At 33.7% G+C, this 17811-nt stretch overlaps 1 protein-coding gene across 2 annotated transcripts in view; it reads right to left on the reverse strand.

Moving 5' to 3' along the window:
* Positions 1-17811, reverse strand: part of BRINP3 (BMP/retinoic acid inducible neural specific 3) — a 431062-nt gene that overhangs the window by 230870 nt on the left and 182381 nt on the right. The window lies entirely within an intron of this gene.

A 17811-nucleotide genomic window follows, 5' to 3' on the forward strand; every position in this document is an offset into this window, starting at 1 on the left:
CCATTATCAACATCACACAGAGTGGTACATTTGGTACAATTGATTAACCTACATTGACACATTACAATCACCCAAAGTCCATAGTTCATATAAGTTTCATTTTGGGTGTACATTCTATGCACTTGGACAAATGTATAATGACACGTATTCACCACTACGGTATTTTCACTGTCTTAAAAACACAGAGATTTGCATATTCATCCCTGTCCATGACAACACCTAGCAACCAAAGATCTTTTTACTGTCTCCATAATTTTGTCTTTTCCCAAATGCCATATCTTTGAAAACATATAGGTTGCAGCCTTTATAGATTGGCTTCTTTCCCTTAGTTATATGCATTTAAGTTTCCTCCATATCTTTTCATGGTTTGATAGTTTACTTATTTTTAGCACTGAAAAACATTCCATTGTCTGGATTTCCATACCTACCAAAGGGCATCTTAGTTGCTTCCAAGTTTTGGCAATTATGAATAAAGCTGCTATAAACTTTTGGGTACAGGTTTTTCTGTGCACATAGCTTTTCAAATCCTTTGGGTAAATACCTAGTACAACTGCTAGATCATATGGTAAGAGTAGGTTTAGTTTTCTAAAGAAACTGCCAAACTGACTTCCAAAGTGCCTGAACCATTTTCCATTCCCACAAGCAATGTATGAGAGTTGTTGTTGTTTTACATCCTTGCCACCATTTAATGCTGCCATTGTTATGGATTTTGGCTATTCTAATAGATGTGTAGGGGTATCTTATTGTTGTTTTAATTTGCATTTCCCTGATGACATGTGATGTGGAGCATCTTTTCATATGCTTATTGGCCATCTGTATATCTTCTTTGGTAAGATAACTATTAAGAACTTTGGCCCATTTATTAATTAGGTTGTTTTCTTCCTGTTGAATCTTAAGAGTTCTTTACATATTTCAGATCAGAGTGATTTATCAGATGTGTCTTTTGCAAATTGTTTTTTCCTGTCTGTGTCTTCTCATTCTCTTGACATTGTCTTTTACATTGCAGAGGACTTTAATTTTAATGAAGTTCCTCTTATCAATTATTACTTTCATGAATCATGCTTTTTGTGTTGTAATTAAAAGTCATTGCCAAACTCAGGAATAGCTAGCTTTTCTCCTATGTTATCATCGAGAAGTTTTATAGTTTTTCATTTACATTTAAGTCTGAGATGCATTTTAAATTAGCATTTGTGAAGAGTGTAAAGTGTCTATGATTCTTTTTTGTTTTTTTCTTCAGGTAGATATCTAGTTATTCCAGGACCATTTGTTGGGAAGATTATCTTTACCTCATTTCATTGCCTTTGCTTCTTTGTCAAAGAGTAGTTGAATGTATTTATGTGGGTCTTTTTCTAGGCTCTCTATTCTGTTCCATTAATCTATCTATCTCTTCTTTTGTCAATACCACACTGTTTTGAAACTGCTTCTTTATAGTAAATCTTGAAGTTGTTAGTGTTAGTCCTCCAACTTTGTTCTTCATTATTTTGCCTCTCCATAAAAACTTTAGAATCAGTTTGTCAATATCCATAAAACAACTTCATGGAAATTTAATTGAGATATCATTAACTTGACAGACCAAGTTGGAAAGAACTAATGTCTTAAGAATATTGTGTTTTTCTCTCCATGAACATGGAATATCTCTCCATTTATTTAGTTCTTCTTTGGTTTCATTCATCAGAGTTTTGTAGTTTTACTCATACAGATCTTGTAAATATTTCATTTATACATAAGTACTTTTTATATCATGTCTTTAAATACAAATTCCACTTGTTCATTTCTGGTATATAGGAAAGCAATGGCCTGCATATCAACCTTGTATCCTGCAGCCTTGCTGTAATCACATGAGTTTCAGGAGTTTTCTTGTTGATTCTTTCAGATTTTTTTTTGACATAGATTTTCATGTTATCTGAGAACAAAAAGACAGTTTTATTGCTTCCTTCCTAATTTCTATAATTTTTATTTCTTTTTCTTGTCTTATTGCATTAAGTAGGACTTCACACACAGTGTTGCAAAGGGATTATGATAAGGGACATCCTTGCCTTAGGTAGAAAACTTCTAGTTTCTCACCATTAAATGTGATGTTAACTGTATGTTTTGTGTAGATACTCTTTATTAAGTTGAGGAGTTCCCCACTATTCCTAATTTACTAAGAGTTTTATCATGAATGGGTGCTGGATTTTGTCAAATGTCTTTCTGCATATATTGAAATGATCATATGATTTTTCTTTTCTAAACTGTGATGGATTACATTAATTAATTTTCAAATGTTGAACCAAGCTTGCATGCCTGGGTTAATTCCCACTTGATCATGGTGTGTACTTCTCTTTAATACTTTGCTGGGTTCAATGTGTTAATTTTTGTTGAGGATTTTTGCATCTATGTTCATGAGAGATATTGTTCTATAATTATCTTTATTTGTAATATCTTTGCCTGGTTTTGGTATTACAGTAATGCTGGCATCTTAGAATGAGTTAGAAAGTATGCCTTCTGCTTCTATTCTGAAGGAAATTGTGGAGAATTGACACAATTTCTTTCTCAAATGTGCAGTGTAACTCACCAATGAACTCACCTGGACTTTGTGCTTTCTGTTTTCAAAGATTATTAAGGATTGTTTCAATTTATTAGATAGATATAGGCCTATTCGGACTGTCTGTTTTTTCCTGTGTAATTATCTGCTTCCTGGATTTGCCCATTTCTGATAGAATGATGTTGAAGTCTCCCACTGAGTTTTTTTCTTTTTTTCTTTTTGGTGCTGATACATTTATTTGTTATAAAAATCATAAATTTTGAAAGTAAGTGTTTCCTGATTCCCCCCCTTCCCCCGCTGACACACACTGATCTTTCTTTGGTGGTTGTGACTAAGAGTTGACTGTGGGAGGTGGTGGTTAAACCTTCCCTACATGCTCCATCTGCCATGCTCCCAAGCCACACTGTAATACAGCAATTACAAATAAAGCATGTTTTTATTTGTTATAGTAAAATGGGAAGAAAAGTATATTTTCCATTCTGAAATTTCCACTTGGTTCTTTTTAAATAATGTTCTTCTTTTATGTAACCTTATTCAACTCTAACTGGGCCATCTGTTAAGAGACAAGATCACAAGGCAAAAGGCCAAATGACATGGACAGGTCTGAGCCCCTCAACCTCCAGGCTGGCCTCAGACTGTAGTTTTCCACACTGCCACCAGAGGGCACTCAAACTAGCCCATTAGGGAGTGATGGCCTGGCAAGGAGGAGAAGGAAGTGGTTTCAATGAATTTAACTTAGAGCTTAAAAGATTTCCACTCTATCACTCTTCAAGATGTACCCTCTTTGGGAAGAAATGAAGATGTGCAGATTCCCTCACCACTGTGTCTTGAAAACACTGCTGCTGCTTTCTAAAAAAAAAAAAAAAAGTTGAAATAAGAAGCTGAGATTTTCCATTGCTTTACTGAGGTTTCCTTTTTTTTTCTTTTTCTGTTGTTTAAGCATGTTCATAATTGTGCAATGACACAATTTTACTATGGGTGTTTTCAAATAGTTCTCAAATAGTTCTCATGTGTCTGACATCTCCGTGCTTTCATGTATTCATATTTTGCATTCCAGTTGAGATTTTCCTGGTTTTGGGGATGACAATCAATTTTTAATGAAAACCTAGATATTTTATATATGGTTATAAGACACTGGGTTTTATTTAAATCATCTCTTACAGCTGGCTTCCCCTGATACCACTTACATAGTGGGAAGGGGTAGCATTGTTGCCAGGTGCAAATAGACATCCAGTTTCCATACTCAGTCTCTTTGACACTCAAGGGAAGGAGTGGCTTCTAGGGTAGCTGGCGGGGGTGAGAGTTCCAGCACTGAACTAGACTTTTGCTAAACCCATCCTTGCTGTGGGAAGCAGCAGTATTAGGCATGAAGCCACTATTACTACTAATAGTAGTGCTGCTGTCTCCCACCTGGCTTCTACTCATACCATGGTGGGGGTGGGGGGCTTGCTTCATGTCTGCTGAGTTGTGGTAAAGGTCTTCTTATCTATTTGGCCTCCTCTGACACCACATCAGCGGGAGAAAGGAAGGAAAATCTGGTTAATGCTTGGTGGGGGTTAACGTGTGTGCTCTTACATATAGGTCCCACTGGCACTGTGAGGGAGAGATCTTGTTATCACCCAGCAGGGATGGAAAGTTCAGGCTTCCACTCACCTGGACCTTGATCTGTGGGTTGGTTCCCTTATTACGGCGTGACAAAGGTAGACGTCTAGGACTCATTTGGCCTTTGCTGGCATGGGAGTAGTAAGGACAGAGTGGTTTTCTGTAAATTTTGGCTGGGGTAGAAACATTACCATCTAATTGTTCTCTGTCTCGCTAGTCAACTCTTTTCCTGGTTATTTAGCTAAAAAACAGGCTCTTGTTGATTTGTGTGTGTGTGTGTGTGTGTGTGTTTGTCTACATCCATTCGTATTTCTGGTTTACTGGCTTTTTCACACCAAGTCTGGGATATATGAGAAAAAAAGCAAATCTAGGAACTCATCAACTGTCAGCGCTTAGATTTCAAAGTCCCTAGTCAGTCTACCTTTTTCCCTATAACTTTTAAAGTCTCCTTAGTTTTGTCTTATATCTCACATCCAGGTTTTTTTTAGCTGTGCTTAGTGGGAGAAATCAAGAAAATTATACCTACATTTTTCCTTGAAGCAGGACTGCTATAACAATGCTAATATTTTAAAATTACTTTTCATTTATTTTATAATGGATATTAAAATGTAATTGTATTATTAAATACAAAACACTGCTGAGAGGCTAATAATCCTGTTAAATGCTAAGGAGGAGTTTTTACAGCTTTTAATACCGTTGTCTGTGAAAAATGGTGAGTTAAAAATCCTTTCTACCATATTTCCACACCTTTCTGAATATCTGTGGAAAGAAAACAAAGTGTATTCAATATTTAAAAATCTTTTAGAGTTTTTGGAATATATAGGAATATAAAAGTGGTAAACTAGGAAACAAAGTCAGATGGAAAAACTATCCATTTGTAATTAAATGAAGAATTTAATTTATAAAAGTATAATTGGAGTAATCTGAGGATGAGTTATGTGTTCATTTAAAGATAGGGTTTTTGTAATAATCTATAAAAAAGTTACATGACTGTATAAAAATGCTATTTGTTAAGATTAAAGTGTGAGAAATGGGACCTAATCAAACTTATAAGCTTTGGCACAGCAAAGGAAACCATAAATAAAACAAAAAGACAACATACAGACTAAGAGAAAATATTTGCAAACAATGCAACTGACAAGGGCTTAATTTCCAAAATATACAAACAGCTCATACAACTCAATAACAAAAAAACAAACAATCCAATCAAAAAATGGGCAGAAGACCTCAATAGACATTTATCCAAAGAAGACATAAAAATGGTTAATGGACACATGAAAAGATGTTCAACATTGCTAATTATTAAAAGACATGGGGCTTCCTAGGTGGTGCAGTGGTTAAGAATCCGCCTGCCAATGCAGGGGACACGGGTTTGATCCCTGCCCCAGGAAGATCCCACATGGCACGGAGCAACTAAGCCTGTGTGCCACAACTATTGAGCCTGCGCTTTAGAGCCCATGATCCACAACTATTGAGCCCATGTGCTGCAACAACTGAAGCCCACGCACCTAGAGCCCGTTCTCCGCAATAAGAGAAGCCATGGCAATGAGGAGCCCACGCACCACATGAAGAGGAGCCCCCACTCACTGCAACTAAAAGAAAGCCCCACGCACAGCAAAAAAGACCCAACACAGCCAATAAAATAAATAAATAAATAAATAATAAAAAATAAAGTAAAAGACATTAAAATATCTGAGAGTAGATAATGGGTTATATTTTTCATAGACAGCCCAGGCAATTCTTACCCATACTAAAGTTTCAGAACCACAGATAAGTTCCTATACAGTAAGTGTGACATAAAGCCTATCCATGAATTGTTCCCTACCAACATCTTCACCCTTCCTTCTTGTTAGTTCCCACCCTCCCCCATCCCCGTGACATTCTAAACTGGACTCTGTACACACAGGGCAAGGAGATACCAAAGAAAGAGGCAGACCACTCCAGATTGGTAGGCGGCAATTTAATAAGCAAGGGAACTTACATACTTGTCTCGAACAGCTCCAGGATCAGTAGATCTCCACACCCATCTGCCAGAATCTTAAAAGTTCCTATAGAGACCTTAACAGGATTTGGACATGTATTACACTGCTCTAATTAGGAACCTAACTAAACTTAAACTTTTTGCACAGCAAAAGAAACCATAAACAAAATGAAAAGACAACCTACAGAAAGAGAGAAAATATTTGCAAATGATGCTACTGACAAGGGATTGATTTCCAAAATATACAAACAGCTCATACAGCTCAATATGAAAAAAAAATAAAACCCAATCAAAAAATGGACAGAAGACCTAAATATACATTTCTCAAAAGAAGACATACAGATAGCCAAAAGGCACATGAAAAGATGTTCAACATTGCTAATCATTACATAAATACAAAACAAAACTACAATCACCTCACACCATTCAGAATGGCCATCATCAAAAAGTCTATAAATAATAAACGCTGGAAAGGTGTGGAGAAAACATTCTACACTGTCAGTAGGAATGTAAATTATTGCAGTTACTATGGAAAACAGTATGGAGGTTCCTCAAAAAAGTAAAAATAGTGCTACCATATGATCCAGCAATCCTGCTCCTGGGCATATATCCAGAGAAAATCATAATTCAAAAAGATGCATGCACCCCAATGTTCATTGCAGGACTATTTACAACAGCCAAGACATGGAAGCAACCTAAATGTCCATCGACAGATGAACGGATAAAGAAGATGTGGTACATATATACAATGGAATATTACTCAGCCATTAAAACAAATGAAATAATTCCACTTGCAGCAACATGAATGGACCGAGATCATCATACTAAGTGAAGTAAGACAGAAAGAGAAAGACAAATACCATGCTACACCATGGAATCTAAAATATGACACAAATGAACTTATTTACAAAACAGAAACAGACTCACAGACATAAAAAAACAAACTTATAGTTACCAAAGGGGAAAGGGGGTGGGGGAGGGGTAAATTAGAAGTTTGGGGTGAGCAGATACAAACTACTATATATAAAACAGATTAAGAACAAGCACCTACTGTATAGCACAAGGAACTATATTCAATACCCTATAATAAACCATAATGGAAAAGGATATGAAAAAGAATATATATATATACGAATCATTTTGCTGTATACCAGAAATTAACATTGTAAATCAACTATACTTCAATAAAAGAATAAATACTTTGGTACCTCAAAAGCTGGAACAAGAGTGTAAAGCAATTATATTCCAATAAAGAGCTTAAAAAAATTAAATAAATAAATAAAATGGGAACACAAAACCAAGAATTTTCCAATAAAATGTATAATTTAATTATGTATAATATTGATGTAAAACCACATTTCTCTATCTGTGCATGCATAGGAAAGGCTTGAATATTTCCCTAGATGTCTATGGTGAAAGTGTTTTTGGTGATAAATTTGATAGGCTCAAGTTTTGTTTTTTTATAATGGAAAGTTTTAATGATTACCAAACACTTTACAAGGAAAAAAAAATCTCACACTGAATAAAAACAATAAAGTCAATAACAAAAACAATCTAAAACTAGTTACAACAGCCAAGAACAACAACAAAAATTGGTCTAATATGTGACTTAGTAATAACATATAATATATGGCTTAATTACTTACTTCTCACATTTTAAATATTGCCCATGCCTCCCAGAGAAAGAATTCATCTTGTTGGTTACTCAGGCTACAAATGTGAAAAATAGGCAAGAACCTCAGAACTACAGAGTTCCTTGAAATAAGAATGTTTTTAATAGTTAAATGCTATACATACTCAAATAGAATGCAAATGTGATTTTAGAATGAAGAAAATATTCAGCTTCTATCTGCTGAATATTATTTTAGTGCTTATTAGAAAGCAAAATTAATGATGACCATAAAATATTTTTTAATGTGTAGACTTTTAATAGTGTTTGCTTCAATGAACAAACTTTAGAGAAATGTAAATTTAATTTTAACATCTAAAATAAATGTCTTATTACCATCGAAATGGGGTGGGGGATTCCAAGGCAATTTTTTTGTACTGGTGGAGGACTTAATGACAACTCTAATTAGATAACATATTTTAATTTATGAAGTTTAAGCATTAGCAGCAGATGGAAATTAAGTTTTTGTTAAGTTTAACAGAAAGATCATGCCAAGAGGATCCCCAGAGAATAATTAATTGAATTTTGTAGAAACATTAATATTTTGAGGTCCATAGAAACCTAAGTTAAACTGTATGATGACTCTTCTGATGATAATTTAATGAAAATGTTTCATAGGAAAGAAAGAATCCAGATGGCTAAGGTGACTATGAGGTTGAAAGTGACTATGTTTTTGGTAAAGCTGATCTAATCAGAGGCAGCAAGTAAATACTACAAAAATAATAGTAAATAAAGACTGAAAAGGGAGGTGGTAAGAAAATATAAGTTAAATGTTAAGACATCAGGCTAAATTGTTATATAATTATTAAACTGACAATGAAAAGAAATGAATTTTTAATGCCAAAAATCAGACACTGATTAATTTATAAAGTTTAGAATAAAATTCCAATTAAGTATTTGAATAAGTGACTTTCCTCATTTTGGGTTGAGCTTGAATAACTATTTTATAAATTAGGTATTAAGACTCTTCTGTAAGAACTAGGTCAATGAAAAGTTAGTAAAGCCAGAAGTCCAGATGGCATTGAATTCACCCAACTAAAATTAACACTCCCGGATTTGGCTTATTCTCATTATTCAATTATTCATATGATGTATGTGAAAATCTGGCAAATTGGAAAATTGCCAGTAATTTGCTCCATTAATGGAAGATGACTCAGTTCTCCTAATTACAGACTTAGACACAATAAGTGTCTTCTCTTTCCCCCTAGGTATTTTTAAAAGCAACTGAGTCTATAATATAAAAAAGAAATTAACAATCAAAAGAAAATCACAGGTGATTTATTATTTCCCACAAATTAGTAACACAAGTAACCATTCATATAAAAGGTAACAAGTAGTCATCTAATAGAGAAGTAACACTCTGTATTGAATAAAATGATAAAGAAAAAATTTTAAGAAATGGAAACCTGCACAGAGGAAGAATTCTGTACTCACACATTTCTGTACTACATTGTTTTATGACCTTGAGTAAATCACGTTATCACTCAGATTCTTAATTTTCTATGCTATAAAATCAAGCACATGCACTTAAAAAATTCGTGTCCTTTTTTCATATTTCTGATTTCCTGCTTTAAATTTATATACTTCTGTAGAAGAAAATGTATACATTTAAACTTCTCAAGATTAAGCATATCTCTAGATAGCATGTGTTTCATATTATTTTATAAGGACTTAAATACTGAAAATTCTTTTATGTTCTACCATCATATCATAGGTATATACTTTAACAATAAAATGTTGCTTGTTTGCTTGAGTTTTTTTGTTGATTGGTTGGCAATATTCAACTAATACTCTGTGAAAACTGATCATTACAATAAGATATAGATAACTTTATATCTATTTTCTCACTGAAGACTCACAATAAGTCTGTAAGGCATACATAATTATTTTCATTTTTACATTATTTATAGATGATGAAAATAAGCCATAGTAAAGGTAAAATACTTGACCTACCTGAAACAGTGTTTGAGTCAGTACTGCCCAACAGAAATATTCTGTGATCTGCAAATGCTATTGATAGCATCTGAGCAGAAAGATGACATAATCAAAAGGCAAGTGAAGAGAAGGTTGTTGTGGTGACCCTTGGGCTAGAAAGGCGTATCTGAATTTTTTGCTGGTGGTGGTGTTCTTACGTTATCATTATGTCATTTCTTTTTTAATTTTTAAAAAATTTTATACAGTTTTAAAGGTTACTTTCCATTTACAGTTATTACAAAATATTGGCTATATTCCCTGTGTTGTACAATACATCCTTAAGCCTATCATACACCCAATGGTTTATGCCTCCCATCCCCCCACCCGACGTTGCCCCTCCCCATCCCACTGGTAACCACTAGTTTGTTCTCTGTATCTCTGAGTCTACTTCATTTTTTGTTATATTCACTAGTTTGTTGTAGTTTTAAGATTCCACATATAAGGGGTATCATACAGTTTTTGTTTTTCCCTGTCTGACTTATTTCACTTAGCATAATGCCCTCCAGGTCTAAGGGATATCTGAATTTAAATAAGCCATTTTGGAAGCCACTGAAACATTCAGGTTGTGAGAAAAGTGAGGCCAAGAATCATAATGACAGGAATGAAAAGAAAAGAAAGAGTTTGAGAGGCAACAGAAACATATGTTTTTATCATTTATTTGCAATATGACCTAGCAAAAAACATAAATTACCTCTTCAAGACAGCAGAATTCTTTTTGGATTAAAACCAACCCTGGCAGTGGAGGAGCGTGCACCATTTTAGAGAAAATGGCCATGACCTGGATTTAGCTGATCAATTTGCGACATAACAAAAGTCTCTGTAGTCCAACTGGGTAAATCAGTTGTTTATTTTCTGTGCTAGAGCTCACTTAGCACCAATAATCAAGATTCATTGTACAGTAGTTACAGTTAGACACAAGAATGAGGTAAAGAGACCAGTTCAGGTAAAATGGTTTATATAAATGCTATATTTCAAAGGTAGATGTGGTAATTCCTATGTGTAAGATTCATAAAATATTTCTAGGCTATCTAAATAAAAGATACTTATAGAATATTACCTTGGTCGTTATCATTGCTCAAACTTTATAGCCTTGCTTATCAGTGAAAATTACTATTGGCAGTACTAATTTCCCAAACAATGAAAACTGTATGGTACTGAGGAGCCCAGCGTGCAAAATATTTTGTGTCTTGTCTAGTGAATTTGTCACTTTACAGACTTGGAAACCAAGTCCTAATTAGGCTCTGTTAAATGGCATTGCTAAGGTCAAGGAGTAATAGTTAAGAACATGAATTAAAAACTAAAACATTATTGCTATTAAAACATTTTTAGATTTTTTATAAATTGAATGCACTGTGATGAACTGAACCTCATATTAAATGCATCTTCAAATCATCCTTAAAAATGAGAATAATATTATTAGTCAAATTTCAGAGAGGTCTGGGCTGTCCCAAAGTGAGTATGTTACATTCCCAACTCCCTCTGTATACTCAAAGAGTCTTATACATAGATGCACTTAATATGTTAATGGATTAAACAGAAATATCATATATTAATTTAAACTAGCTATGTTATTATCATAGTATGATGGTATTTACTCCTGAAATTAAAAATCTAATTTTCTCTTTATAATTAAAATATGTTCAAGGGTAGATTTTAGTCATCAATAATGCTAAGCATGGCTCATCTCTACCCCTCCAAAAAAGCTTCTGTATTTAGAAATAACTTCCTTTTTCCTTTGCCTTGCATCTGTGCTTTGAAATAGTAACAAAAAGATAATTAAAAATAATGAACAAAGTATCCATTTACAGCAGCATGGTAGATTGTCTCTACCATGAAAATAATTAAATATGCTAAACTGAATGTTTCTAAATTGTTAAACTGGGAATAAAATTAGAAATCATCAGAAGCAAAAATCTGAAAAAGCAAAAACATAAAAGTAAGAAAGTATTTAAAACTGAACAATGCTATATGTCAACAACTATTGGACACAGCTAAAGTAGTTCTGAGCATGAAATTTATAAATTCAAGTGCTTACATTAAACCCCTCAAAATACTGAAAAGTAGTTAGATGTACACCTGTAATAGAAAAAAAGATAACAAATCAAAGCAAGAAAGAAGAAAAAAGGAGAAAAAAATAGAGAACAAAGTAATAACAGAAAAATACACTATGGAGACTCAATAAAGACAAAAGTTGTATCTTTGAAATAGGCAATGATAGATAGATAGATAGATAGATAGATAGATAGATAGATAGATAGATAGATATTCCAATAGGTAAATTGGACTATATGAAAATTAAAACTTTTTTTCATCAAAGGATACAATCAACAAAGTGAAAAAGCAACCTACAAAATGGGAGATAATATTTTCAAATCATGTATCTTGTAAGAGGTTAACATCAAGCACGCCTAAAGAATTCCTTTAGCTTAACAAAATCAAAAAGAACCAACAACCTGGTTAAAAAGTGGTCAAGGGACTTGAATAGACATTTCTCCTAAGAAGATATACAAATGGCCAAGGAACATATGAAAAGATGCTTAGATCACTAATCACTAGGGAAATGCAAATCAAAACCACAATGAGATATCACTTCATACCTATTAAGATGGCTACTTTGAAAGAGAGAAGGAGAAAGGAAGGAAGGAAGCAAGGAAGGAGAGAGAGGGAAGGAAGGGAGGAAGGAAGGAAACAAGTAATGGCGTTGGCAAGGATGTGAAAAAACAAAACCTTTGACCTTTGTGCACCGTTGGTGGAAATGTGCACCCAGCAGCCACTGTGGAAAACAATATAGTGGTACCTTAAAAATTAAAAATAGATTTACGACATGATGCAGCTATTTTACTTCTGGATATACACCCACCCACCCTCACCCCCCGAAACTGAAAGCTAGGTTCCAAAGAAATATTTGTACACTCATGTTCACAGCAGCAATAGCTAAAAGGTGGCAATAACCCAAATGCCCATAGACAGATGAGTGGATAACGTGGTCTAAACATGCAATGGAGTATTATTCAGCCTTAAAATGGAAGGAAATTCTAACACATTCTACAACATGAGCGAACCATGACATTCTGCTATGTGACATAAGCCAGTCGCAAAAGACAAATGCTATCCACTTATTGCAGCTAGGTAGAATAGTCACAGAGAGAAAGTAGAAAGGTGTTCGCCAGGGGCTGGGGAAGGGGCAATGGAGAGTTATTGTTTAATTGGTATAGAGTTTCAGTTTTCACAAGGTGAAAAGATTTCTGGGGCTGGATGGCGGTGATGGTTGCACAACAATGTGAATATACTTAATACCACTGAACTGTACACTTAAAATGGTCAAGATGGTAAATTTTATGTTATGTGTATTTGACAACTATTTAGAAAAATAAATAAACTTTTTTAAAAGTATGATCCAGATATATTTTCAGAGATGTGGAATATATCTTTCATATAGTTACAACAAAAAATAATTTGAGGAGAAAGTTTCCAGTGACTGGTATGACTGGCATTAAATTCATTGCTTACGATTTTTATTTTACAAAATTTATTCTGTTTTATTCTATATTGTACCATAGGATTTTATATATGTGATAGGAAAATTTTTAAATGGGATCTTGCTGCCAAAGAATTATTTGAAGGGTAATTGATCCTTTAGCAATTTCTAGATTGCTTCTATAAAGGGAGTTACCTCATGTTCCTTAGAAACAAATTATACCAGTTATAGGATCTTTTGTTCTCTCTAATTTATAATTTGCCAATCTGAAAATATTATTGTTACTCAATCCTAGTTATGAAAATAAACTTTAAATCTCAAAATTAGTCTTCAGAATAAAAATGAAATATACTTCTGAAATTAATCTCACGCATTTTATTTTAATCTTCTAGTGCAGTAGTTTAGAAATTTTGCCCAGTTTTACAGAACGGCCTTCAGGGACTGCAGCTGCAAGACACAAAGTGGACGATAGGGCCAACCTCTACCTGTCTATCTATTCTCTCTTCTTACTTTTAGTTGTTGCTCACCTTTCCTGTTTTCTTAAGAAAACTGCTGTTCGAAGTGACAACTATTTAAAATAACACAAAGTAAAAAACCCACAATAAGAAGGATTAATAAGGAAGAAGATTATATTTTGAACCTGAAGAATTTACGATTGATTCCATGGGACTTTTTTATTGTCTCTTGACTTCTGGTTCAGCAAGGAAAACTTTGACAGTTCATACTTATGGTTATAGAAGCAAACAGGCTTTCTGAGGCCATTAATTTGTAATTCAGATAGTGATTCCAGTGCTAGTCCACGAAGATGAAATGAAAATACATTTTGGTGGTGCTTTCAATGCTAATATATTTTTCATATATGCTTAAAACAATTTCAATACCATTCTGACATGTTTTATCAACCAAAAAATTTTGGAAGAAATACAATAGGATATTAGCACAATGTCTGGCATTTAATTATTTACTAAAAGAGCACCTCTACAAGCTAAGACCACATCAGTATATCAGCATCATGAGTCTGTCATATTGAATCCTCATAACCTTTCCCATTTGTTACTGTTTCCTCAGCCTTCTTCCCCTTCCCCAGCTTCTCCACCTCATTAATTGTATAATCATAGAACCTCCCTCTTTGAAAATACCTAAAGCCTACACCTTCTAATCCAAGGCTTCTTATTGTCATTCTCAACCATAACCAGCATTACTTATCCTATACTTTTCCCTCTCCAGGTCATCCAAAATACACAAAGTGAGAATAATTTAAATTAATCAATTAGCCCATGATGCACTACAAAATGGTTGTTGAATTTTCAACACAAAGGGCATAATTCAAGTCCATAAACATTGAATGAATACATGCTAATGTAAGTAATTCATTAACCACGGGCAGGATTCCATAATGTAAGGAACTAAGGACTTTCCATTTCTCTCACATCTTCTTAGCCACTTGGTAAATCAGTTCTTCATGCCAGAGCCTGATCTGAAACACTTATATCTTTCATTTTCAAACCCAAGCATTTTCTGTTATCCTGTATTTTCGTCTTGATTCTAGGAGTCAGGAGTCTAATAAGAGTGCCAGTGAACTAAAACAGTAAGCCCCAAGTCTCACATGTCAGTATGTAGTATCACAGATTTTTGTGGTTTGAAAAGGCCATTTATTTTCATCTTGATTACAAGGGAAGCCTTCATAGAAGAAACAGGGTTTAAACTGCCTTGAAAACTGACAAGAATGTTCATATATGAGAAATGTGAGTAAAGCATTCAAGGTTAAAGGAAAGACTATATCCACAGGCATGGCTAATGAAAAGGGCACTGAATGTTGATGGAACAGAGATTAATCCCAGGTAACTGAAAGGTAGACTGCAAGGAGGTAAATAATAAAATCTGTGAAAACACGCACACACGCAAACACGGAGGTTGGCAGCAGAGTATAATGATTAAGAGTTTGAGGTTTGAAACCAAAAAGAATAGGAATAAAATAGAACTAATAACGCTACTTGTTTTGAGGATTCAAAGAGCAATGTTAATGAGTTAATCACAGAATCTGGAAAACAGTATTAACCAAATGTCACTATTAATTTCACTGCCATTTTGAGAATATACAGAATAAAGATTGCTTTATTCTGTGAGAAAGCTTAAATCATTATAGTTTTATTTTTAAAAAAAGAAACAAAAAAGCTTTCCTTGTATAAAAAGAAGTTTATTTGATCTTTTAGGTAAAATAAAAATACAAAAAAACTGGTGACACTGAATAGATGAGAGAGGGAGAAGTTGGAACTAAAGAGAGTAGAGGGATAAAACAAATGTAAAGTCTATTCCCACAGATCAAAAGGAGTTTATAAAGACTCAAACATCAAAACTAATAAGGATGGTGCCAGTAGAATGAACATTCACATGCCTGGAGGCATGTTGATCACATTTTCTGAATATAAATTCAAAGCATATGGTCTTTTAATTGGACAGAATATTTAAAATCAAGACTGTCCAGAAAATTCCAGTTGTGATAACTATTTCTAAGGTCACCTTGTAGATGAAAACACTTAATAATGAAGGCATTTTTAACTTTCAGTAACCAACCACGTTTGAAGTGGTGCCAAAACTTAATAGAAAATGATGGTCATTTATAAATTGTGTTACTGTAAAATTGAACATAATAGTAGTCCAAAGAGTCCCCACATAGTTGAAAATGAGCTATAAATTAGAGACATTGTAAAAGGGAATATACATGCATTTCAGAAAGCTAAATAAATCTTGGAATGGTATCAAAGCACAGAGGCAAGTCAAAATAGAGAATTTCTAACAATACACTTATATGCTCCCCAGAGGTATTTGAAAAAAAAATGTGCATCTCAGTGATCTCTTGAATTTATCTACCCTACCCTAGAGTGTTGAAATAAATAAAGCAGCTTTTCCTAAGTTCAAAATACCTTAGTTGTAGATCTAGTTATATCTAAGTTGTCTCTGTGTCTCTAAATAGGAAATGAAATAGACCTTAAGGAGTATTTTCAATATTCTCAGGTTTTCTTCTGAAAAGATTCTTCCCAAAGTTACTGAGAGATTACAAATGTGAGAGGTACAAAGGTTTTGAAAGCAGAGCAAGATAAAATTTCTTAAATTAAAGCTCTAAAATACTGACCCCAAATCTTAAATTAAATCTCTTTTTGTATCATCAGATAATAAGAAATAGCTAAGGATATGGGTGATATTTGGGGGAAATGTCACATCATATGTGAATGGCTATTTCTTTCATGGTCTCTAACATTTAATTGGAAATCCTTGCCAACTTGTGTATATAATAACCTATTCTGGGAATTTGTAACTTATTGCTTGAGCAAAATTGTCATTCTATTCAATTTGAGTTTAAAGCATTCATTTCAAATTCACCAATGTATTTTTGCAATAACTAATACTGTTATCAATTACAAACTTTACATTGCATAATGATTTTTAATTTATAAATAACTTTTAACATACACATTGTCATGTTAAAATGGGGACCACAGATTACAAATAATTTAGAACAAATTGAAAATGGAAGAGAATTAAAAGTATAATTGGCTGTAACTATTTGAGTGTAATTAAATACAATGGGAAAAATGGTTGTCTAGTTAATTAAGTACAGGGGATTAGTACTTCCAGGGTTTTCTGAGACCCCCTCAAGAGAAGTTGGTAATATGCTTAGTAAATCAGTACAACAAAATTTGGTAGAGTCTTATTCTGATGCATTTATATCAAGCCAATAGGTAAGATGAAAGTAGAAGAAATAAGTAGTATCTATGGAGCAGGAGCAAGGAAAAAAAACAGAAGTCAGGGTGGGGAGAGGTGAGGAGAGCAAAGTGAAAGGAATGAAAGTGGTAAAATAATATGCACCAAAACAGTGATGGGAACTTAATACATTTTGCTAGGTAGGGAAGGCTATCTACATAGTGAGAACTAAAAGGAGAACTCTACAAACTATGTGTTATATATTTGAACAGCAATCACATATAATATAAAGTATATCTATCCATTTTTACATGTGCGATCTTTTTATTCATATAATACCATCATTAAAACTACGCTCCAGGCACTTTTTTAAGTGCTTTCTAGGTTGTATCTTATTTAATCCTTATAACAACTCTTGAGGTAACTACTTGGACTCTCCCTATGTGACAAATTAGAAAACTGAGGTTTAAGGAAGTAAATTGCACAGATACACACTAAGAAAAGTGGGATTCTAGTCCAGATTCATCTGACCTTGACAGACTCTTATTATGTGAGTTTTATGCCTCTATTATGCAGATACTTTGTGAACTAAATATTAAAACACTTTTCAAGTCACATTATCAAATTCAGAAAAACAACAGCTATGTACCTGAATGTCTGGGCTGACCTCTCTTCTGTCAAATGCAATTTTATAAAATAAAGTATAGCTAGAAGAGATGTTAAGAGCCACCTAGTCCACTTACAGGCCTTGTGTTTTTTCCCCTAAATGTTCTGATTTATTTTCAACCTATAATGGGCAACTTGTACAGACAGAGCACTAGGCTAGACATTTTGATTTTTAAAAACAATATTTTAAATCCTTGATCTCCATCAGGGATCAA

The sequence above is a fragment of the Hippopotamus amphibius genome, chromosome 3 (assembly GCF_030028045.1).
Source record: "Hippopotamus amphibius kiboko isolate mHipAmp2 chromosome 3, mHipAmp2.hap2, whole genome shotgun sequence".
Classification (NCBI taxonomy): Eukaryota; Metazoa; Chordata; class Mammalia; order Artiodactyla; family Hippopotamidae; genus Hippopotamus; species Hippopotamus amphibius.